Source organism: Salvelinus sp. IW2-2015, linkage group LG6.2, assembly GCF_002910315.2.
Source record: "Salvelinus sp. IW2-2015 linkage group LG6.2, ASM291031v2, whole genome shotgun sequence".
NCBI lineage: Eukaryota > Metazoa > Chordata > Actinopteri > Salmoniformes > Salmonidae > Salvelinus > Salvelinus sp. IW2-2015.
In genome coordinates, this window is record NC_036846.1 from 2,115,419 (window position 1) to 2,139,766 (window position 24,348).

Consider the following 24,348-nt stretch of genomic DNA (forward strand, 5'->3'; position numbering starts at 1 on the left):
GTAGAAAGGCCTCTTTAGTGTCCTAAGTTTTCATAACTGTGACTTTAATTGCCTACGTCTGTAAGCTGTTAGTGTCTTAAAGACTGTTCCGCAGGTGCATGTTCATTAATTGTTTATGGTTCATTGAACAAGTATGGGAAATAGTGTTTAAACCCTTTACAATGAAGACCTGTGAAGTTATTTGGATTTTTCGGAATTATCTTTGAAAGACAGGGTCCTGAAAAAGGGATGTTTCTTTTTTTGCTGAGTTTATATTCAGTACCAGTCAAAAGTTTGGACACACTTACTCATTCAATGGTTTTTCTTAATTTTTTACTATTTTCTACATTGTAGAATAATAGTGAAGACATCAAAACGATGAAATAACACATATGGAATCATGTAGTAACCAAAAAAGTGTTTAACAAATCAAAATATATTTATATTTGAGATTCTTCAAAGTAGCCACCCTTTGTCTTGATGACAGCTTTGCACACCCTTGGCATTCTCTCAAACAGCTTCATGAGGAATGCTTTTCCAAACAGTCTTGAAGGAGTTCTTACATATGCTGAGCACTTGTTGGCTGCTTTTCCAACTCATCCCAAACCATCCAAATTGGGTTGASGTCGGGAAATTGTGGAGGCCAGGTCATCTGATGCAGCACTCCATCACTCTCCTTCTTAGTCAACTAGCCCTTACACAGCCTAGAGGTGTGTTGGTCATTGTCCTGTTGAAAAACAACTGATAGTCCCACTAAGCGCAAACCAGATGGGATGGCGTATTGCTGCAGAATGCTGTGGTAGCCATGTTGGTTAAGTGTGCCTTGAATTCTAAATAAATCACTGACAGTGTCACCAGCGAAGCACCCCACACCACCGCACCTCCTCCTCCATGCTTCACGGTGGGAACCACCCATGTGGAGATCATCCGTTCACCTACTCTGCGTCTCACGAAGACACGGCGGTTGCAACCAAAAATCTCAAATTTGTACTCATCAGACCAAAGAACAGAYTTCCACCGGTCTAATGTCCATTGCTCGTGTTTCTTGGCCCAAGCAAGTCTCTTCTTATTATTGGTGTCCTTTAGTAGTGGTTTCTTTGCAGCAATTTGACCATGAAGGCCTGATTCACGCAGTCTCTTCTGAACAGTTGATGTTGAGATGTGTCTGTTACTTGAATTCTSTGAAGCATTTATTTGGGCTGAAATTTCTGAACCTGGTAACTCTAATTAACTTTTTCTCTGCAGCAGAGGTAACTCTGGGTCTTCCTTTCCTGTGGCGGTCCTTATGAGAGCCCGTTTCATCATAGCGCTTGATGGTTTTTGCGACTTCACTTGAAGTTCTTGAAATTTTCCACATTGACTGCTTCATATCTTAAAGTATTGATGGACTGTCATTTCTCTTTGCTTATTTGAGCTGTTCTTGCCATAATATGGACTTGGTCTTTTAGCAAATAGGGTTATCTTTTGTATACCACCCCGACCTTGTCACAACACAACTGATTGGCTCAAACACATTAAGAAGGAAAGTAATTCCATAAATTAACTTTTAAAATGGCACACCTGTTAATTGAGATGCATTCCAGGTGACTACCTCATGAAGCTGGTTGAGAGAATGCAAAGCTGTCATCAAGGCAAAGGGTGGCTACTTCGAAGAATCTCAAATATAAAATATATTTTGATTTGTTTAAAAAAATTGTTGGTTACTACATGGTTCCATATGTGTTATTTCATAGTTTTGATGTCTTCACTATTATTCTGCAATGTAGAAAATAGTAAAAATAAAGAAAAACCTCTGGAATGAGTAGCTGTGTCCAACGTTTGACTGGTATTTAAAGGTCGACCGGATTATGATTTTTCAAGCGCGATACGGATTATTGGAGGACCAAAAAGCCGATACCGACTTAATCGGGCCGATTTTTAATATAGTATTATTTGTAATAAAGACAAATACAACATACTGAATGAACATTATTTTAACTTAATATATTCATCATGAAAATCAATTTAGTCTCAAATAAATAATGAACATGTTCAATTTGGTTAAATAATGCAAAAACAAAGTGTTTGGAGATGAAAGTAAAAGTGCAATAGTGCCATGTAAAAAAAGCTAACGGTTTGTTCCTTGCTCAGAACATGAGAACATTGAAAGCTGGTGGTTCCTTTTAACATGAGTCTTCAATATTCCCAGGTAAGAAGTTTTAGGTTGTAGGTATTATAGGACTATTTTCTCTATACCATTTGTATTTCATATACCTTTGACTATTGGATGTTCTAATAGGTACTTTAGTATTGCAGCCTAGTCTCGGGAGTTGATAGGCTGGAAGTCATAACAGCGCAATGCTTGAAGCACAACGAAGAGCTGCTGGCAAATGCACGAATTTGCTGTTGTGAATGAATGCTTACGAGCCTGCTGCTCGCTACCACGGCTCAGACAGACTGCTCTATAAATCATAGACTTAATTATAATATAGATCACACAGAAATACGAGACTTAGGTCATTTAATATGGTCAAATATTTGGAAACACAAACGTTTATTCTTTCGTTGAATACGGAACCGTTCCGTATTTTATCTAACGGGTGGCATCCTAAGTTGTAAATATTTCTGTTACATTGCACAACCTTCAATGTTATGTCATAATTATGTACAATTCTGGCAAATTATTACGAGTCTTTGTTAGGAAGAAATGGTCTTCAACTCAGTTCGCAACGAGCTAGGCAGCCAACTGCTGCATATTTCTGATTCTGCTTGCACAGAACGCAAGAGAGTGACAGTAATTTCCCTAGTTAGAAAGAATCATGTTAAGCAGGGCAATTTTAACTAAATATGCAGGTTTAAAAATATATACTTGTGGTATTGATTTAAGAAAGGGTTGATGTTTATGGTTAGGTACACATTGGTGCAACGACAGTGCTTTTTTCGTGAATGCGCTTGTTAAATTCACCCGTTTGGCGAAGTTAGGCTGTGATTCATGACAAATTACAGGCACGATCGATTATATGCAACGCAGGACAAGCTAGATAAACTAGTAATATCATCAACCATGTGTAGTTAACTAGTGATTATGTTAAGATTGATTGTTTTTTATAAGATAAGTTTAATGCCAGCTAGCACCTTACCTTGGCTCCTTGCTGCACTCGCATAACAGGTAGTCAGCCTGCCACGCAGTCTCCTCGTGGAGTGCAACGTAATCTGCCATTATCGGTGTCCAAAAATGCAGATTACCGATTGTTATGAAAACTTGAAATCGGCCCTAATTAATCGGCCATTCCGATTTAATCGGTCGACCTCTAACTGGTACTGTATGTTTGGGGGCAGTATAACGGTGAGTRGACATTCCCCCTTTCTCTTTTTATTGGATAATTTTCCAGCTTTTGTAAAAGGTTTGGACGTGTGTAAAACCCTCCAYAGTSTGTTGTTTTAGGTCTAATATTATGTGCCCACAKSGAGCAATTATGGTACCTGTAACTGTATTTGGACGTTTAAAACAAGTTTACTTTTATTTTATTAGACTTTGATTGGAATTATTCACCTTTTTTAGGTCTTATCAATAGTGAATTTAATCTGTTTTATTGACAGTGTTGGGCATGTCCATGGCTCAGACATAATACATTTTGTAGACATAGTAGGCCTTTTTCAGTGTGAATGCTGTGTTTAACAATATCTTTCCATATTGAAGCCATTCAATTACTCAGAACAATGTGGATTGCAAACATGTTCAACAAAGTTACCTGATATGAAAATGGGGTCGSGGGAGAATTTCCAAAATCCTGGTAAAAAAAAAATGACTGTCATAATATCGTCTTTGTCTCTCAAAATCATTGTAATGTGGTTAACCTTAAAAATCGAAATGAAAATTATTCAAATCCAAAAGTTAAAATTCAACCAGAGAGCGCCCTTAGATTGTGGGAAAAGACGCACTTGACCGCTGCACTTGAATCCTTTCCATGGTGAATGGCTAAACCCTCTACGCTATGAAACCACACACTAATGCAGACTGATATTACCGGCTGCAAGTGAAATGCTGAAAACAATGTGTGGGGAGGCAGAAACTCACATCAGTACCTTTGTCAGGTAACACTGTGAAACTAAGAATTGATGCTATAGCTCTGACTGACTGACTCAAAAACTCCCCACCTTATGCTCTCTAAATAGATGTTAGCTGAAGGCAGAGATGCCCATGCATTGACTTTTGTTTGCTAACTGTTGGGGGATGCTATTCACGATGACGTATTGTTCTGCCTCTCGATTCCCGAGCATGTAACGGCACAGGGGATGTTCAGTGTGCTGTGTGGCTATATTGACAAAAAACTGATTACATGGATCGAATGATGGGCTTTTGCACAGATGGGGCTCAATCTATCATGGGACGGTGGGCAGGCCTCTGCACTCTCATGAATGTGTCTCCYTCTGTCACATGGACGCATTGTATGATACACCCACTGAGCTATAATGGATACACCGAGAGCAACTGGAGGCAGAAGAGCTGATTGCAGAATTTGGAGATATGCAGCAGGTAACTTTGATTGTAAACTACACTACATGACCAAAGGTATGTGGACACCTGCTCGTCGAAMATCTCATTCCAAAATCATGGCATTAATATGGAGTTGGTTTTCCCTTTSCTGCTAYAWCAGCCTCCACTCTTCTGGGAAGGCTTTCCATTAGACGTTGGAACATTGCTGTGGGGACWTCCTTCCATTCAGCAACAAGAGCATTAGTGAGGTCAGGCACTGATGTTGGGCGATTAGACCTGACTCGCAGTCAGCGTTCCAATKCATCCCATAGGTGTTTGATGGGGTTGAGGTCAGGGCTCTGTGCAGGCCAGTCAAGTTCTTCCACACCGAGCTCGACAAACCATTTCTGTATGGACCTTGCTTTGTTCACGGAGGCATTTTCATGCTGAAACAAGAAAGGGCCTTCCCCAAACTGTTTGCAACAAAGTTGGAAGCACAGAATCGTCTAGAATATCATTGTATGCTGTTGCTTAAGATTTCCCTTCACTGGAACTAAGGGCCTAGCCCGAACCATGAAAAATCAATATTCCTCCTCCACCACACTTTACAGTTGGCACTATGCATTGGGCAGGAAGCGTTCTACTGGTATCCAATGGTGAATTGTGATTCATCACTCCAGAGTCCAATGGCGGCGAGCTTTACCACTCCAGCGAAGTTTGGCATTGTGCATTGTGACCTAGGCTTGTGTGCGGCTTCTCGGCCATGGAAACCCATTTCATGAAGCTCCCAACGAACAGTTATTGTGCTGATGTTGCTTCCGGAGGCAGTTTGGAACTCGCTAGTGAGTGTTGCAACCGAGGACAGATGATTTTTATGCGCTACAAGCTTCAGCACTCGGCGGTCCTGTTCTGTGAGCTTGTGTGGCCTACCACTTTGCAGCTGAGCCGTTGTTGCTCCAGACGTTTCCACTTCAAATAACAGCACTTACAGTTGACGGGGCACTCTAGCAGGCCAGAAACTTGATGAACTAACTTGTTGGAAAGGTGGCATCCTATAACGGCAGGTAGCCTAGTGGTTAGAGCGTGGACTAGTAACCGAAAGTTGCAAGATCGAATCCCCGAGCTGACAAGTTTAAAAATCTGTCATTCTGCCGCTGAACAAGGCAGTTAACCCACTGTTCCTAGACCGTCATTGAAATTAAGAATTTTTTCTTAACTGACTTGCCTAGTAAAATAAATGACGTTGCCATGTTGAAAGTCACTGAGCTCTTCAGTAAGGCCATTCCACTGCAGTGTTAGTCTATGGAGATTGCATGGCTGTGTACTTGGTGTTATAACCTGTCAGCAATGGGTGTGGTAGAACTAGCCAAATCCATCAATTTGAATTTTCCATATATATAGTGTATGTGGAGATATGGGATCAGAGCATGACAATGATCTATTTCACACCGAGGCTTGGTGGTTATTGAGTGGGAGTGTTGTAAAGATTTTTTCGAATTGAGAGAGGAACTTTTGTCATTCGCAATTAATGTAAAAAACAGACTTTGTTGACTTTGGTGTGGGGAAAATAAAATGTATCTCCTTGCCTATGAACGGTGCATCGGAAAGTATTCAGACCCCTTCCTTTGTCCACATTTTGTTACGTTACACCCTTATTCTAAAATGGATTAAATTAAACATTTTCCTCATCAATCTACAGACAATACCCTTTAATGACAAAGCGAAAACAGGTTTTTGGAAATGTTTGCAAATGTATAAAAAAAACGAAAAAATAAACATATTTACATAAGTATTCTGACCCTTTGCTATGAGACTTGAAATTGAGCTCAGGTGCATCCTGTTTCCATTGATCATCCTTGAGATGTTTCTACAACTTGATTGGAGTCCACCTGTGGTAAATTAATTGATTGGACATGATTTGGAAAGGCACACATCTGTCTATATAAAGTCCCACAGTTGTCAGTGCATGTCAGAGCAAAAACCAAGCCACGAGATCGAAGGAATTGTCCGTAGAGCTCTGAAACAGATCTGGGGAAGGGTATCAAAAAATCTACAGCATTGAAGTTCCCAAGAAACACAGTGGAACCACCAAGACTCTTCCTAGAGCTGGCTGCCCGGCCAAACTGAGCAATCGGGGGAAAGGTGCTTTGGTCAGGGAGGTGACCAAGAACCCAATGGTCATTCTGACAGAGCTCCAGAGTTCCTCTGTGGAGATGAGAGAACCATCCAGAAGGACAACCATCTCTGCAGCACTCCTCCAATCAGGCCTTTATGTAGAGTGGCCAGACGGAAGCCACTCCTCCGTAAAAGGCACATGACAGCCCGCTTGGAGTTTGCCAAAAGGCACCTAAAGGACTCTCAGACCATGAGAAACAAGATTCTCTGGTCTGATGAAACCAAGATTCAACTCTTTGACCTGAATTCCATGAGTCACTTGGAGGAAACTTGGCACCATCCCTACGGTGAAGCATGGTGGTGGCAGCATGTGCGAATGTTTTTCAGCGGCAGGGACTGGGAGACTTGTCAGGATTGAGGGAAAGATGAACGGAGCAAAGTACAGAAAGACCTTGATGAGAACTTGCTCCAGAGCGCTCAGGACCTCAGACTGGGGGTGAAGGTTCACCTTCCAACAGGACAACGACCCTAAGAACACAGCCAAGACAATGTAGAAGTGGCTTCGGGACACGTCTCTGAATGTCCTGAGTGGCCCGCCAGAGCCCGGACTTGGACCCGATCGAACATCTCTGGTGAGACCGAAAATAGCTGTGCAGCGACGCTCCCCATCCAACCTGACAGAGCTTGAGAGTATCTGCAGTGAGGAATGTGAGAAACTCCCAAAATACAGTGGTGCCAAGCCTTAGCATCATACCCAAGAAGACTAGAGACTTTAATTGTTGCCCAAGGTGCTTCAACAAAGTACTGAGTAAAGGGTCTGAATACTTATGTAAATGTGTTTTTTTATTTTTAATACATTTCCAAAAATATTGGGTTGTGTGTAGATTGATGAGGTAAAAAACAATTATAGCAATATAGAATAAGGCTGTAACGAACAAAATGTGGGAAAAGTCAAGGGATCTGAATACTTTACGAATTCACTGTAACAGACAGCATGCAGGGAAAATACAAAAAATTCTACAGATGAATGACTGAATCAGCGAAATCTATTTAACTGTTATCCTGCTCAGTTGACATGCCGGTAAGTGAAATCTAACAGCTGATCGAGCTGTCATGTGACCGAATGCTGCAGACAACGCATTCACTGGTCACTATGGAGGAGTTTTGATTCCTGACTTAAAGGGAATACTGTGCCGTCTCCCTCCGAGCATTAAAACTCATGGAACACTGATTCAGTGCTGTCGTTCGCATTAAAAAACAAATATCGATCCAGGTTGGATGTGACAGGAAAGATGAGGTRCACACTGTCAACCACGCCCCCTGACTTTGAGAAGCTTTACAATAGATGTATCATGGACACCTATCTCATTTTTGGTGGTGAGATAAGAAAAAATATGTMATTCTAATTAGCAATTGACTSTCCTAGCCCCACATAAAAAAGATATGATAGTGAGTTGAGAATACTGTTCAAATGTTTTGCAATTGACTGCCATAGCCCCAATTAAAAAAGTAAACATTGGCKGTGGGGTCTAGCCTCGACACACCTGCAACTTATTTATGAATCAAAACCCAGCCCTTTCGTGCCACCACCAGCTACTGTACCCATAATTATGTTTGTGAAAGTAGCAAAAGTCTTACTGACACCCTCCAACCGTGTGCTACCAGGGTTAACCAGAGTGCTACCAGGGTTAAGATTTACATTTTTATATTCTCTTCGACAGCTATTAAGTGGTCTGCTCAAGATGCTGTGCAGCTAAAAAATAAGGTACAATTATGAGAAAAACATTTCTTTGTAGTCATGATGATAGACAGTGTTGACTGATAGCTAGGCGTGCTTTAGCTTGTTGCTCAGTTTGAGGCCAGGGAAAGTGGTCATACTAAAGTCTCTCTCCTCATCTAACCTCAGTTCTCCTCTAGACCAGCCACTGCTCTCCGCTGTGCTGTGTCCTGAGCACTCTGTGTTAAGCTGGCTCATTCATTAACTCTGCTATGTGGGCAGCCACCCTTGAACACGAAGCCTAAACACATTGTGACAAACCAGAGTATCCCCGCAGTGTCATCAGATCACCTCGCCACTTTCAATTAGTGCCAGTCCAACACCACCTCTCCTTTAAGACCACAGAGGGTCCTCACATAGTAGACCTGGTCTCCGCCCACTGACCTGTCCCTGTGCAGTAGGGTGAAGTTAACTCTTGGCACTGATCTAAGGTTACTTTTGTGTGTCTCTCTCTAATGGTTAAGGTTAGGATTTGGGGATAGTAAGCCGATCCTACTACCAGAAGCTGTCTCGGAGACCCTCTGTTTTCATTATTTATTTACAGGCAGGCAGCCAACACCCACCCTGTCTTATGAGGACCCCAGTCCATAAACATAGGAGTGACAGTCGAGTATGGGACCCTCCTGGATTCAGTCAAGCCCCCCTGCCCCACCTACTCACCAGGAGGTGAACTTCACCGTTGTCATGGAAATGCACTTTCCCCCTTCCCTAATGCCCCTCCCACCGTTGTGGCTCTCTCTGCTCTCCCCAAACTGCACAGTAATGGCCGTGGGCTGAGGGKCTTTTTAGTAACTCTGCATGTAGTGTACAGTACAGTACAGTACCCTATAGTGACTCTATAACCAGGAATGCATTAGTCCCAAGGACTTTATATAATGAATGATTTCTTTATGTGCTTTCTGCCTTTAAAATCAGGTCAGATGTGGATTTGATGAAATCTGTTTACTGTATATTCAGTTTTGCTTCCCTTTGCATGTTTTTCTTTTGGTTTAGAATAGCAGAAGTTACAGTAGCAAAATTATTCTGGTTATTTTGCTGTAGTTAAAGATTAATAGAAGCAAACATACTACTTCCAAAGTGAACTCCTCATACTGATCTGGTCTGTCTGACTGGAGAGATTGGCTTCGCACACTTCTGTCTGCCTGTGTGTGCACACTGCACACTCACTAGACTAGAGCTCTCATCCAGACTCACACACACACATTCACACGAGCTCACACATGACTACACACACACACACACTCACACACACACACACACACACACACACACTCACAACACACCCAGGCAGTCTGACCAGCCACACTCACATGCACGCTAACGAGAGAATAATAGAGCGAGAGGGATTGCATGGAAGATGACTAACAGGGAAATCTTAAGGTTACTTGCATAAAACCCCAGTTCTCTGATGTAAGGATTGAGATACGGAAGTTTACATACACTTAGGTTGGAGTCATTAAAAGTCGTTTTCTCACCACTCCACAAATCTCTTTTAACAAACTATGTTTTGGCAAGTGGTTAGGACATCTACTTTGTGCATGACACAAGTCATTTTTCCAGCAATTGTTTACAGACAGGTTATTTCACTTATAATTCACGTATCACAATTCCAGTGGGTCAGAAGTTTACGTACACTAAGTTGACTGTGCCTTTAAACAGCTTGGAAAATTCCAGAAAATTGATGTCATGGCTTTAGAAGCTTCGGATAGGCTAATTGACATCATTTGAGTCAATTGGAGGTGTACCTGTGGATGTATTTCAAGGCCTACCTCAAACCAGTGCTTCTTTGCTTTACATCACGGGAAAATCAAAAGAAATCAAGCCAAAAAAAATTGTAGCCTCCACAGTCTGGTTCATCCTTGGGAGCAATTTCCAAACGCCTGAAGGTACCACGTTCATCTGTACAAACAATAGTACGCAAGTATAAACACCATGAGACCACACAGCAGTCAACCACTCAGGAAGGAGACTCGTTTTGTCTCCTAGAGATGAACGTACTTTGGTGCAAAAAGTGCAAATCAATCCCAGAAACACAGCAAAGGACCTTGTGAAGATAATGGAGGAAACAGGTACAAAAGTATCTATATCCACAGTAAAACGAGTCCTATATCGACATAACCATAACCTGCTCCAAAACCACCATAAAAAAGCCAGACTACGGTTTGCAACTGCACATGGGACAAAGATCGTACTTTTTGGAGAAATGTCCTCTGGTCTGATGAAACAAAAATAGAACTGTTTGGCCATAAGGACATAATTATGTTTGGAGGAAGGAGAGGCTTGCAAGCCGAAGAACACCATCCCAACCGTGAAGCACAGGGGTGGCAGCATCATGTTGTGGGGGTGCTTTGCTGCAGGAGGACTGGTGCACTTCACAAAATAGATGGCATCATGAGGCAGGAGAATTATGTGGATATATTGAAGCAACATCTCAAGACATCAATCAGGAAGTTAAAGCTTGGTCGCAAATTGGTCTTCAAATGGACAATGACCAAAGCATACTTCCAAAGTTGTGGCAAAATGGTTGAAAACAACAAAGTCAGGTATTGGAATGGCCATCACAAAGCCCTGACCTAATCCTATAGAAATGTGTGGGCAGAACTGAAAAAGCGTGTGCAAGCAAGGAGGCCTACAAACCTGACTCCGTTACACCAGCTCTGCAGGAGGAATGGGCCAAAATTCACCCAACTTATTGTGGGAAACTTGTGGAAGGCTACCTGAACGTTTGACCCAAGTTAAACAATTTAAAGGCAATGCTACCAAATACTAATATGATGAGTGTATGTAAACTTCTGACCCACTGGGAATGTGATGAAAGAAATAAAAGCTAAATAAATATTCTCTCTACTATTATTCTGACATTTCACATTCTTAAAATAAAGTGGTGATCCTAACTGACCAAAGACAGGGAATCTTTACTAGGATTAAAGTCAGGAATTGTGAAAAACAGAGTTTTTTAAATGTATTTGGCTAAGGTGTATGTAAACTTTGACCAACTGTATGTCACATGTGGGGTCGCTAGACTCCTGCTCTCTCTGAAGTACCTACCAAAAGTGTCTGTTGGAGACAGACAGTAGAGTGACAAATGAGGTGAGACTATCATTTCCATAAAAGGAGCCACTCTCCCGCCATTGGTTATCAGATATCAGAACACTGGGTTTACACAAGTAACCTTAAAATATCTTTTAAATGTTTTGTTTCAATGGCTCACCATTGTGGGGATGTGGCCAACTCATAGAAAGAGAAATTGGCGTGCTCAGGTCAAATTTTTGTAGTGACAACAGGTATTTGGGTACCGGGTTCAAAAGGCAAATACTTAAAGAAAGGATAAACCTGCACTCACTGAAATATTCTTTAAGTTTTAATTTATTTTGTTTAGCAGCAGGGGTCAGAACAAACGGATGCGTCTCAGTGGCAGCCTTCGTTAGCGTTTCATATCAGCCAACTCCCATATCGCAAATGCTCCTTGAAGCCAGGCAAGTCCCAACATCAGTCCCAGCATTAGTCCTGAAACTAAGTATGCATCGAAAGGTGCRGAGACAACCCAACGGGGAAAAGCCTCATAACAAAGTGAGGGGAAGCTCAATACAAGGCGCATACAAGCTCAGTATAATGAGATATGCCCCAAAAACAGTGCCCAAAATATAAACTCCTCTATAGTAGAGTGCCCGTTCAGGCCTCTCCGAAGGCTGTCACCGTCGTCATTATAAATCARTATAATGGTCCCCAGGATCCGGCAGGATATTTTCGAATAGAGAAGGGTCCACCATCTTCCGAGGGTGGTTGCCCAATGAGCGAAGAGCATGACACCCTTGCCCGAGCTCTCCTATAATCCAAGTAGATGAGGACCGCACGTATTGGACAACAACGGGGACACCTTTCTAGGGAAGGCGACAGGCGAAAAGCCATAGGTTCCAATTTATGACAATGGGAAAAAGTCGACCCAGGCCAAGGATGGGGTTAGGTACATTAAACTGAAAAACCCCTGGGCATACCACGGCGCAAACCGTGGCTGGTAGAGCACAGTCCACTTAGGAACTCCAAGGGCAGTAGTAAAGTGAAAGATGGAGGAATCTCCACGCTTTTCAGCGGCTAGTAGATGCTGCGAAAGGATCTTAAGAACAATAGACATGTCCCAGGATGAGCTAACGGCTTAGAGACTGGGTGTAAGCGACGTGCCCCCCTTAGAGATGACACAACAATTATGGTAAACTGTATAGCTGTCGGGGCCTTGGCAGGCCGAGAAAGAGGCTAAAGGACCTTAACAGCGATGAACCTTCTGTCTGTACAAAAGATCCTGCAAGGAGCATGGGACCACGGAAAACAGAGTGTAGGAAGGAACTGTATAGTCACACCACTTCTCCACTGTAAAACAGAGAGCATGCATTGGGGTTGGCACTCTTTTCCAAGAGTGTATACGCCCTGTATGATGACTGACTGCCGACTGGAGAATCACTGGTCATCGAGGAGCTCTAAGATAAAGAGGGAAACCTTACGGCATTACACAGTTTTCCTGGGACTGTCAGATCTTCCACCCCAAACGCCGTGGTCACCATGTTTTGGGATGGGAGCTCTCCGGGCCTTCATAGGATCGTTGCTTCTAACAGGCTTTAGCAAGTCAGTCTGGATAGATGCCGGAATTGGGCTCTCTCGGGACATAGCAGCCAGTGACATGATGTAAAACATCCAGCAATATAGCAAAAGGCCATAGGCATGGGGAAAAAGGGCCACAGTGGATGGCGAAAGACAAATTGCTGTCTTGCTCTGTGTGTTGGTGAGATCGGAGGGATGGCCGACATGCTGACTTCTGCCACTGGCTGAAAACCTGAGAAGGCGCCGGGGGGAGAGCCTGAGGGAGGGAGGCACGTGGGTGGAACAAAAAGTCTGACTCCTCCATTTTCTCATGTGAGCTCGGTCACAAAAGTGAGCTGCTGCACAGAGAATAGGGTTTTGTCTTAACCCAGCGCTGCCTTCCCACTGCTGCTAATCTCGGAGGGGGGAAGGAGGAGCAGCCATTACAACCATAGAGAGAGGTTAAGGGAGAGAGCCGTAGGCCCTGCACACTGTCCTCCTCAGCCGCAAGGACTGCCGACCCTTCTTACCTCCCTTATTGTAAGACTGCTTCCCTACAGGTTTGGCCTGGTTCAGGGGCCTAGCCTGAGTTTTGTCAGACTGCTGCGCCGCCGGGATCTTCAGTCCACCAAGGCCAGCTTGTTGCCCCCTCCCAGCTGTGAGGCTGGGGCAGGATGTAGAAACCAACGGGCTGCCATGGGGTCCGGATCTGCGGGGAAGGGAGAAGTTGAAGGCTTCGGCCTTGTTTTTTGCGCATGTGACACTTCTTTTGTCAAGTTGCCATTTACTATTTGAAAATAAAACCCAGTGGAAAATGGGTGATTTGATAAGCAAACTGAAGCTTGTTTCCCCTCGTAATAGTAGACAGCCCTTAGGGAGTAACTGCGCATGCACCTCAAAGCCTGATGACTCGCGCTCTCCAGAGGTAGTGTGGTGGCACCCCCAGGTGGCGTCAAAGAGAGACACTTTTCTCGAAATAACACGGCCCTGTGACCCTGTTACGAGCTAGCTCATTAGATGCCTCATGGCTAATAGCTAGGTGAAGTGAGCACTGTGTATGAACGCAATTGTCGTGTGTCTAGTGTAGGCGTTAGCTAGCTAGCAACCATCTCGTGAGGCTAAGGGTAAGCTATAGCTAGCACAGTGAAAACCAAAGGCAACAGCGTGGGTGTGTTGTTCAAATTCKGGCTGAAAATCCCCCAACGTTAATGCTGTGAGGCTAAACCRGTCAGTCTAGTCAACACAAACGAGTGAACATACAAACGAGTTGTACTAAACGAGAGATGGGAGCTAGCAACACTACGATCTTGGCAGGTGGAGAACTGGTTTCCGAGTTATCTAGCCATGCTAATGCAACCATATGTGCAGGTAGGAATGCTTGTGTGGTTAGCTTGCTTTCCAGAGAGCTAGCCACTGTAAGCTAGCTAGTAGAAGCCTCACCGCTTTGCTAGCTTCGGTGAGCATAGTAATGCGTAAGCTAGCTAGCAGCTACTTTGTGGCTAAGGTATGCTGTAGCTAGCATAGTGCTAGCCGAAGGGAACCGCGTGGGGGCAGTTCGACTTTGGGTAGGTATTCTTCCACAACCGCAGAGCCGGTGGGCAACCCAGTTGGTCTAGTTGACATGAATAAACGTAGGTTAAACTAGACAAGAGAAGGGCGCTAGCAATGTTACTGTGTTGCAGGTAGTAATGCTTGTTTGGTTAGCTTACCTGAGGTGTTAGCTAGCTAGCAGCTACCTTGTGGTGAAGGTGTGCCGTGGCTAGCTCAGTGATGGCTGAAGGAAACTGCATGGGTGCAGAGTTAGCCTTCGGATGGAGTGCTCCCGCGACCGACGGAGCCGTGTGGCTGAGATGGTTGGTCTAGTTAACACAAATTGTGAACGTAGGTTAAACTAGACGAGAGAAGGGAGCTAGCAWTGTTGCAGGTAGGGTGTGCTAATGAGTTTATCTCTCAGTGAGCAATTAGCCTGGCCATGGCAAAGGAAAAGTCATGACTCCTAGTTGCGTATAAGACACATGCTAAGGAGAGTTACTTTGGTGTGCTGTATTTATTTGTGTTGCTAGATAGGCTATTTATTACAACGGTAAGGAGTGTTTTCCTGTTAGGAGGCAGGGTCCCTCTCTTCCTTCGTTCCCCCTCTYCATCCATCCCTCCTCCAGAAGGTCTATATGGTGTGTCGTCTCTGGTCCGCTGCCCAGGCACAAAGGGRAGACCAGGCCTGACCCATTCATTGTGCTGCTCTTAAAGGAAACCACCAGTCAATGTAGGCTCAATGAGGCGTCGCCGTTTTGTAAGGTCTGATAAAGTGCGGACTAAACCGTCTGGGATCTGGGCTGGTCCACCCGGTGTTGTGTCCTCCATTATGAAGGGGAGCAGTTGTGTGTGTTGTGAATGTAGGTCTGTGTAATGCTTGGTTAGTGCTGAATACAGGGGGGGGGGACTAGGGAGGGCCTGGGCGTTGGGACCATTGAGGACTGGTTTAAGATGTCACCCCAGTGTTTGGAGCTGCTGTCCGCTGTCGTTAATTGTGACGAGGGATGATTGGGCGGCTCCTTAAGACTGGAGGACTGGAGGAGGAGAGGGACGTTTTTTCTGGAGTTTATTGAGGGACCGGATTGGTGTCTTTTGTGTTGAAGATTTTCAGATAATGTCAAGATAAGAGGAATGTCAAGATAATCAGAATCTTGAGGGTGTGTAGAATCTCCCAGCGACTGTTTTGTCCTCTTCTTTTGAGTTACTTCCACATGCAAAATGTTGCAGTATTAAGAAGGCATAACTTTGCAATACGAATTTTCCCTGTCGTTAAAGGAAAATGACCAGTTACGCCTAGTTTTTCAAGTGACACTTCAAAAGATGCTTCCTGGCCCAACTTAGCATTTTCCAGACACCTCTTGGGATAAGATGGAACAAATGGGACGATGATCCGGAGATCAAATTCATTAAGCTAAGCATGGYCAGTGAGAAAGAGACAAAGAGGGAGGGTCTTGGGAGTGCCGTGGCCCTTGTCTAAAGTGGTTAGGGGCCCCGTGTAGGCGTTGGGGTCTCCAGAGGCTGCTTGGGTAATTATCAGCCCGGGCTGCACGTGTGGGAGGACGAGTGTGTGTAGTCTGGCTGGCTGGCTAGTACTGAATGTTTGCATTCTCACAGCACCATGTCAATGGACTGCCCAAAGCGAAGTGGGGAGGGCTCTCCTGTAAACTGGATCCTATATCCTCCTATGTATGAACCTACCCCCCTCCTAATACCGCCCTCTTCCCTATACCCTAAACAGGGAGAGAGGGGGATTCTGAGGAGGAGAGGAGACATCTTTGACATGTCTACTGGGGCCCGTCAGGACAAAAGACCATTKCCTGCTCCTCCATGTGGAAAATGTCTGGGAGACGAGGAGGAGGGAGGAGGAGACAATTAGTGGGATTTGCTAATCACCAGGGCAACACTCATTTAATTGACATGTGAAATGTTGTTTAATCTAACAAGTCGATAGGCAATATGACAATGGGCTGGCAATCAGAACAGGAAAGCCAGGGGACTTCGACAGCTGATTGCTGAGGGAAATGTCTTTGTCTTTAGAGCTGGTGTGTTTGTGTGTGTGTGTGTGTGTGTTTGGCGGGGGGCGGGGGGAGACCCAGGGGGATTAAACACCATTATGCCTTTAACCCTTTTAGACAAATCAACAGAGAGCAGCACACTCTCAGCTTTAGTAAGAGAGTTGTTTGTGTGTTTGTGTATGCGCCTGTTTTCCCCCCTCCTCTAAACCATTGAAAACCATCTATTTGTCATTGTATTAACACAATAAAGATGACCCTGACAATTCCAGACAAGAAAAGGAGTACTCCAGGAACAACAACAAAAACACAAATGAAAAAAAGTAAGCCCCCTTCGCTTTGACAGATATCAATAAGTATTTATGTTATAGAAAAAGCAGCAGCACCATATTGTGAAGCCTTAGTCTGGAGTGAAAGCATGGAGTGGTGGCTTAGAGACCAGACAATCCAATACTTTTATTTACCAGTCATTCATTCAAAAAATACATTGAACAGGTTCTATACAAACTCAGTACACTAAAATACCAACCCTTAACACTGGAATAATCCAAAATGCTAATAAACAGTTATTTCATCAATAAAGATGATGTCACTCTATAATAAATAATTCTCAATAGTTTTCATATCAATGGCCTCAACATAGAACTTTCTTACTGGGCGTGTGTGTACATGCTGGATAACTTGTGGACATGGCAGGCGCATGCTTTCCTAATAAGTCCACAAACAACCCAAGGTGGTGAGTAGGTCGGCGATACAATGTAACTTAACTTCTAAATAAAAAAGATTCAACGTTGTTCTCACGTCTGATCTTGTTCTTACCGTGGGACATTTGCTATGGGAATATGCTTGTACACCAGTGGAGGCTGTTGAGGGGAGGAAAGCTCATAATAATGGCTGGAACGTAGTGAATGGAATGGCATCAAACACCTGGAAACCATGTGTTTGATGTATTTTATACCTTTCCACCAATTCCGCTCCAGCCAATACCACGAGCACGTCCTCCCCAATTAAGGTGTTACCAACCTCCTGTGTTGTACACGCTAGCAACGTGTACAAACATTTGCAATATGTGTTTATCACCAAATAACGGGATATAAGTGGAGTGAAATGTCCGACATGACAAAAAACAATCAGAAAAAAAGGGGAAAGTACTTATTCACACTCAGCCATGACCTTTCATCACAAATATAAAGGAGAGAGTACTGTTAACAGAATACATGAAAAACCTATGGTGCCAATATACGTAAGGAAATAAGGAGAGGTATATTTGTTTAGAAATAAAACTAATGCAGGTATTATGTGTTAAGTATATGCTTTGTTTCTATTTCAGAAAATCTCTATTTCCTCTACTTCCTGGTTTGAGTATGACCCCTCACCTGGCTTGTGACCCTTCAACTGGATATCACTCCGAAGAGTTGGCTCTGGGGCAGACTACTCCTGTTGAACCACAGGTAAGTCCCCACTCATACATCAGCCTCATCTTAGAAGTGTGTGCCCATGTTTGTGTGCGTATGCGTGTACATCTATGTGTGTTATATTGGAGCAGGGCAATCCTCCATCTATCCCACGTATAATCAAACTGCCATTGTCAGAGGTGACCTCCTAGTACTCAAACCTAGAATCTGAGATCAAAGTGGATGTATCCCAGTCTGAGTATTACAGAGTGTAAGTCTGCCTTTCTATTTTATCTATCTCTGTGATCTGGGCCAAGAGAGGTTTGTGAGCTGAGGATGATTCATCAGCTGGCTGCGCCTCTTCTAATCTCCAGAGTCACGCTCACTCTCTCTCTCTCGCTCTCTCTCTCACACACTGGCATAGTAACCCCGTCTCGCTCCATGCCTCCCTCCCTCTCTGTCTATCTCGCGTGCTGCCGAGGCACTATCTACTACCAGAGTTCAGATGTTGCTCTATTTGTACCAGGGAACGCCATCCCACCCCCTGCCACACACACACACACACACACACACACACACACACACACACACACACACACACACACACACACACACACACACACACACACACACTTCCCTGCCATGCATGCCACACCCCGGCCAGACAGACAGCTTGGCTCCTGGCCAATAATCACAGCTGGATCGGATGCTTTAAATGTGTGTGTGTGGCGATGGGGGGTTGGGATGGGGCCGTGTCTGGCGCACCGGATTGGCCCACTAGCACGGGTTGGGCCAGGGAGGACTGGGATTGGATAGAAGGTAGCGTGCAGGATTAACTGCGCTGTCTAGCATGGCCTCCCCGAGCGCTGCCTGACAGTTCTGCATATTGGATGGGTTACAGCTTATGAGCCTTGTGTGTGTGTGTGTGTGCGTGTGTGTGTGCGAGTGTGTGTGCGAGTGTGTGTGCGAGTGTGTGTGTCTGTGCAGCTTATCTGTGCGAGATAACTCTATCCTCTATGAGCAAATCTGCACGGTGTCGATTGCCTGACGTGATCACGGAATGCATTTGCCTGGCCCAGACGAATCGTTACATTTTTAATGGCGGTTCCGAGTTGGAATCACCAATCGATTCAATGGCTTCAGCACATTAGATTTGTGTCACTGTCCAGTGGTATCACAGCTGCAATACAAACAATGATTAGCAATATTATTGATGAGAGCAGGGTTCCATTGTAGGCTAAAGAGGAACTTGTGATTATGTTTTGCCATTAAGATGATAGAAGGTACTGACAATGAAATCGGTTTGCATGTGCTTCATGTTTACTAGAGGCAGGATAAAAACACTACATAAGAGGTTTCGTTCAATTTCCCCCACTCGTCCGTTATTATGACTATAATAACACTGGTGCTTGATGCAGCTACCTTTATCAGAGAGCAGTGTGTGTGTGTGTGTGTGTGTGTGTGTGTGTGTGTGTGTGTGTGTGTGTGTGTGTGTGGTGTGTGTGTGTGTGTGTGTGTGTGTGTGTGTGTGTGTGTGTGTGGTGTGTGTGTCGTTCTAATGTATGGACACTTACCTGTGTGTAATGGTGGTGGCCCGATTAACCCCACTCCACCCCCCTTGTCCTTGCCTATCCTTCCCCTCTGACCTTCACCTCAGCTCCTCCCTGGCCACTTTGCCCTGACAGCAGGCTGCCGAGGTAACAGTCAGAGTGCTGCTGAACCTGGAATAGGTGGCGTTGCTGGTTTCCATGACAGAGACCATGGGGTAATCACAGTTACACCACTGTGATTACAGCTGTCACCGCCATCCACTGTAATTGATGCTATAGTGCAGGGCTCGCCGCCACAAGAGAGGGCTTAACCTACACGCAACACTATGACACACACACACACAAGCAAAGAGGTAAGCAGGTAGCCTACACAACCAACACCAGACCTGTCTGCCAAAACACACACACAGTAGCACCCAACACGGCAGCACCAGAGCGGACCCCGAAGCCGTCTTCATCCCGCCAGCCTGAAGGACAAAAAAATTCCCTGCCTGGCTGCATCTCAATCTTAGCACTTAGGACAACCATCTGGCTCAGCAACTCTCCCTCCTTCACTCCTTTCCTTACTCTCTCTTCTCTCTCTCTCTCTCTCTCTCTCTCTCTCTCTCTCTCTTCTCTCTCTCTCTCTCTCTCTCTCTCTCTCTCTCTCTCATACCTCGCCACTTAGTTTTTCATGTGGTGTCAGCAGTCAGCAGCGTTACGGTCTTAGCCATGGATGCTAACGTGGCTCCCTGTCTCTTGGCCTCTGCTGGTGTGGTGGGTGCTGGTAGTGCTGTGTGTGTTTCACAGATGGCAGAGGGAGGGTGTGTGTGTGTGTGTGTGTGTGTGTGTGGTGGATGGATGTGCGTTTCGGAAGCCCAGACAGCCTCGGGCAATTTCTCTCAGGCAAGGTGGTCCGTCTGCGGCATCTGGAACGGCTTCAGCCCCCATCGCTGCTTCTCCATGAGAGCGTCCATATCTTTGACACTATTGCCAGATGGTGTACAGTGGAACACCGTTAAGCAGCTCTCTCTCTCTCTTCGGAAAACCAATGACTACTTCCTTACCTCGGTTGTGTTTTTTCAATCACCCAAATTCAATTGTTCCTTTGGTTCTGATAGGATGAATTAGTGGCAAGTGACAACACTAAAGTGGTTTTTAGTAATATGAAAGGACCAGAGCAAATGATTGCGCTATGGGTAAATAGGCACAGGTCCATGTCCGACAAAGCTATATTTATATGTTTGAGTATGAGTTAGACATCCTTGTTAGCTTGTCAATAAGTTTGAAGATGTTAGCAGTAAACAGAGCCACTTAGATTTTTGTGGAAAGCGCCAGTCTGAGAACCGATCGCTTGGTCTCTTGTGTGCATGGTTATTGACTCTGAGACTGGCAGGTCGGTATGTTTGGCTAGAGCCCTTTATAAGAGATCTGTGGTATTTTAAATGGCGTATGCGCTGTCATGGGTTTATGGCACGCGTCCAACATTTAAAGAAGCTCTGCCATGCATTAATACTGCAGACTCATACCTATTTTCCGGATTTCCACCCCCATGTCTCTTCTTGATCTCTGGCTAATTGTCTTTTTGTTCTTGTGATTTCCCACATCCATTAATTATGAGCTTGGGTACACTCTTAGAAAAAGGTTTCTGGTATTGAACTTTTAAAGGTTTATTCGGCTGTCCCTCATAGAAGATACTTGAATATACGCATTATTGGTTGGCCAAAGTAGAACCTTTTTGAGGTTCCATGTAGAACCCTTTTCCTACAGAGGGTACTCCACATTTTTGTGAAGTACAACCGTCCCTCCTACACAAAGCCCCCCACAACAATGATGCTCACCGCCCGTGCTTCAACGGTTGGGATGGTTTCTTCGGCTTGCAAGCTTTCCCTTTTCCTCCAAACATCACGTATGGTCATTTGGCCAATGTTCTGTTTTTGTTTCATCAGACCCAAAGCCGGACATTCTCCACAAAGTATGATCTTTGTCCCCATGCGCAGATTGCAAACCCATCGTCTGGCTTTTTTATGGCGGTTTTGGTAAGCAGTGGCTTTTTCCTTGCTGAGCGGCCTTTCAGGTTCTGTGATATAGGACTTGTTTTAACTGTGGATATAGATTCGCTTTCGTACCTGTTCTCCACCAGTTAATGTTCACAAGGATCCTTTTGCCCCTCTTGTTCTGGGATTTGATTGTGGCACTTTTCGCACCTAAAAGTAGCTTCTCTCTAGGAGACAGAGGCATCTCTTCCTGCGCGGTCTGCAACGCTGCATGGTCCCACCTGTTGTTTATACTTGCATATCTATTGTTTGTATCAGATGAACGTGGAACCTTCATGGTGTTTGGAAATTTCTCCCAAGGATGAGCCAGACGTCGTTCTGATGTCTTGGCTGATTTCTTTTGATTTTTCCCATGATGTTCAAGCATAGAGGCATTGAGTTTTGAAGGTAGGCCTTGATTATCCACTAGTTTACCCTCAATTGACTCATAATGATTTTCAATTTAGCCTATCAGAAAGCTTCTAAAAGCTCATTAGACAATCATTTTCTGGATTTTTCAAGCTGTTTATAAGGCACAATCATCTTAGTCGTATGTAATTCTGACCCCACCTGGGAATTGTGATACAGTGAACTATCAGTGAAATAATCTGTTGTAACCTTGTTGGAAAATATGTATTGTGTCAGGCACAAAGTAGATGTCATAACCGGACTTGCCAAAACTATAGCTTGTTAACAGAAATGTGTGGAGTTGGTTGAAAATACAAGTTTTTAATGAGCTCGCAACCTAAGTGTATGTAAACTTCGACTCAACTGTACATGTTATTCAAAATCATTGCACCCACAGTGCTCGGCACACGTCAGCGAGAGTCTGCGTGGCCAGGCGCTAAAATGAAATTGGGTTCTATTTGTGACACTCAACACACTGCAAGTCCGGCCTCTTCCCATCTCCCATTGGTTTTTAGTGGAGCGTATACCCACTTGCCATCTCCACTCATTGGTGTTTTTTGTAAAAAAACAGCATATACACACGTAGGTGATTGAAAAGACTTGTACTTTAGAGTCCACATTCCGGTTCAGTTGTAGTCTGTGGAAAGTTGTTCCAGCCCTGCCATATAAAGTCCAAAGAGTAAAGAGAACGCTGAAGGAAGGAGGCGAGATGACGAGAAAACCTAGATTTGGTTTACCGTTTTATGTTTGGATTAATTGTTGGAAAGAGGAGGACCTTTGTCATTTCAAGGATCAAATACACCGCAATGTTTTAATATCTAGTGGACAAATTAACTAGCAACACAAGCTAGCTAGCTAAATTGCCGTAAATGTTTTAATGCTTTTCGACCCTGTTCCCCAAATCTTAATATAATTGGTGTCAGAGTTTGTTGTTTGATATTTCGAAACCCTGCGTGTCCTTGTATTTCTGTCTTCCGAGCAGTGTGGTTTGGTCAGCATGTAACTCCTAACCTTAACTAACCCTAACTCCTAACCTTAAACCTTACACAATGTGGTCCGCTAAACCTAAACCCATAAAACCTATAAAAAGCATTTTTCCTTGTTGGGACCGGCGATATGTCTCCACGTGTCAAAACATTGTCTCTTTGGTTTTACTATCCCTTGTGAGGAACTTCTGTCCCCCACAAGGATAGTAAATCCAAAAACCACACATCACACACACACACACACACACACACACGACACACAGACACAGAGACAAACACTACACCCACGGAGCGAGAGCTGATATATCCTTGGACTACTCCAGTGAGTGGTAAGTGATTGGCCAGTGGGCACAGGCGTTGGCAGCAGACCCAGCTGTTTGTGTTCTGTGACAGGCATGACACAGCTTTAGAGAACCATGAAGGGGAAGTCCAAATTCCACAGAGTTCAAACACATCTGTTCCAGAGCATCACATGAGCTTGTTGTGGAGGTGTCGCGTACGTTCTGGTTATATTAGTTGGGAGCTGACATACAAACACTTAAGTTCCTACTGTGCTTCAGGCTCAATAAACTATTAGGACAGAGGCTGTTTGCCATGGTATCAGCCATTTTCGAATAGTGTATTTAGCGCCATTCAGCCTTATTTTATTCCATTGAAACCGTGCCGTTCTGTAGGAACAACTGTTACAGAACTACGGACCCAATTGTTCCCAAGCAGAATGCTCATTAATTTCCCCCTTTGTTTTGTAACCTGTTGGCAAAAGCATTTCATACAGCGATCTCGGCCTCCCATGTTTTTTTTACAAAGTAAAGGCTTTGGGGTGAATTCCCTGAGGAAAGTCAGGACAAAAAAAAAATACCATGATTTTGGGGATTTTTAACAACATTTTAATCCATAGAACAGGTCACTTGGAGGAAGGACTTTTGACAAAGCTGTATATGGTTGAAGTTTGTATCTAAAAGGCATAGTTAGAGAAATATTAATCAAAGTTGGCTATTTCCTGCCCTGCTTTGGACTTATCCCAGGCCTCCTTTTAAGACTAATGGTTGTTATTGGATTCTCGTATGGTATTTTTTTTGTCCTGATTTCCTGAGGTAATCACCTTTGATGAAAAGTCGACCAGATCTTATTCGTTAATAAACCTGACAATATTTCTGTTCGTTTTTGCAGTTAAAAACACAGTTAGTCACACTTCTTGATCTTTCCTTGAAAATGTGACTTCTAAAACACAACCTTAATAGCATCTCCAGGCTAAGATGAAAAAAGTCAGAATAAGAAGCTTTTCCTGATCACTATGAGCTGACTTTGCCTCCCAAACTGTGCTCACCCCCTCTCCTTCCTCCATTTCTTTGATGATATTATTAAGACCAAACTCTTTTTAGGATCACTCCTAGGCGCTGTGGAGCTATTTCAACCCAAAACACATAGACCATATGCTAGCTTGACTACCCAGACATTCAGTTCTGATCAAGCTGTCAGCACGGGGTACCACATCACAGTGTTGTTGTGCTGTTGACGTGCTGTTGTTGGCTGTGGTGGTGGATATGTGGC

The 24,348-nt window shown here is 44.1% G+C and overlaps 1 long non-coding RNA gene across 2 annotated transcripts in view; it reads left to right on the plus strand.

The window, feature by feature from the left end:
* LOC111965664 (uncharacterized) overlaps positions 1 to 24,348 on the plus strand; it is a 176,012-nt gene that overhangs the window by 35,517 nt on the left and 116,147 nt on the right. For both annotated transcript variants that reach the window (XR_002877544.2, XR_002877545.1), the window contains exon 2: positions 17,775 to 17,895. This is a non-coding gene — a long non-coding RNA (uncharacterized lncRNA). The remainder of the gene's footprint in view (positions 1 to 17,774; positions 17,896 to 24,348) is intronic.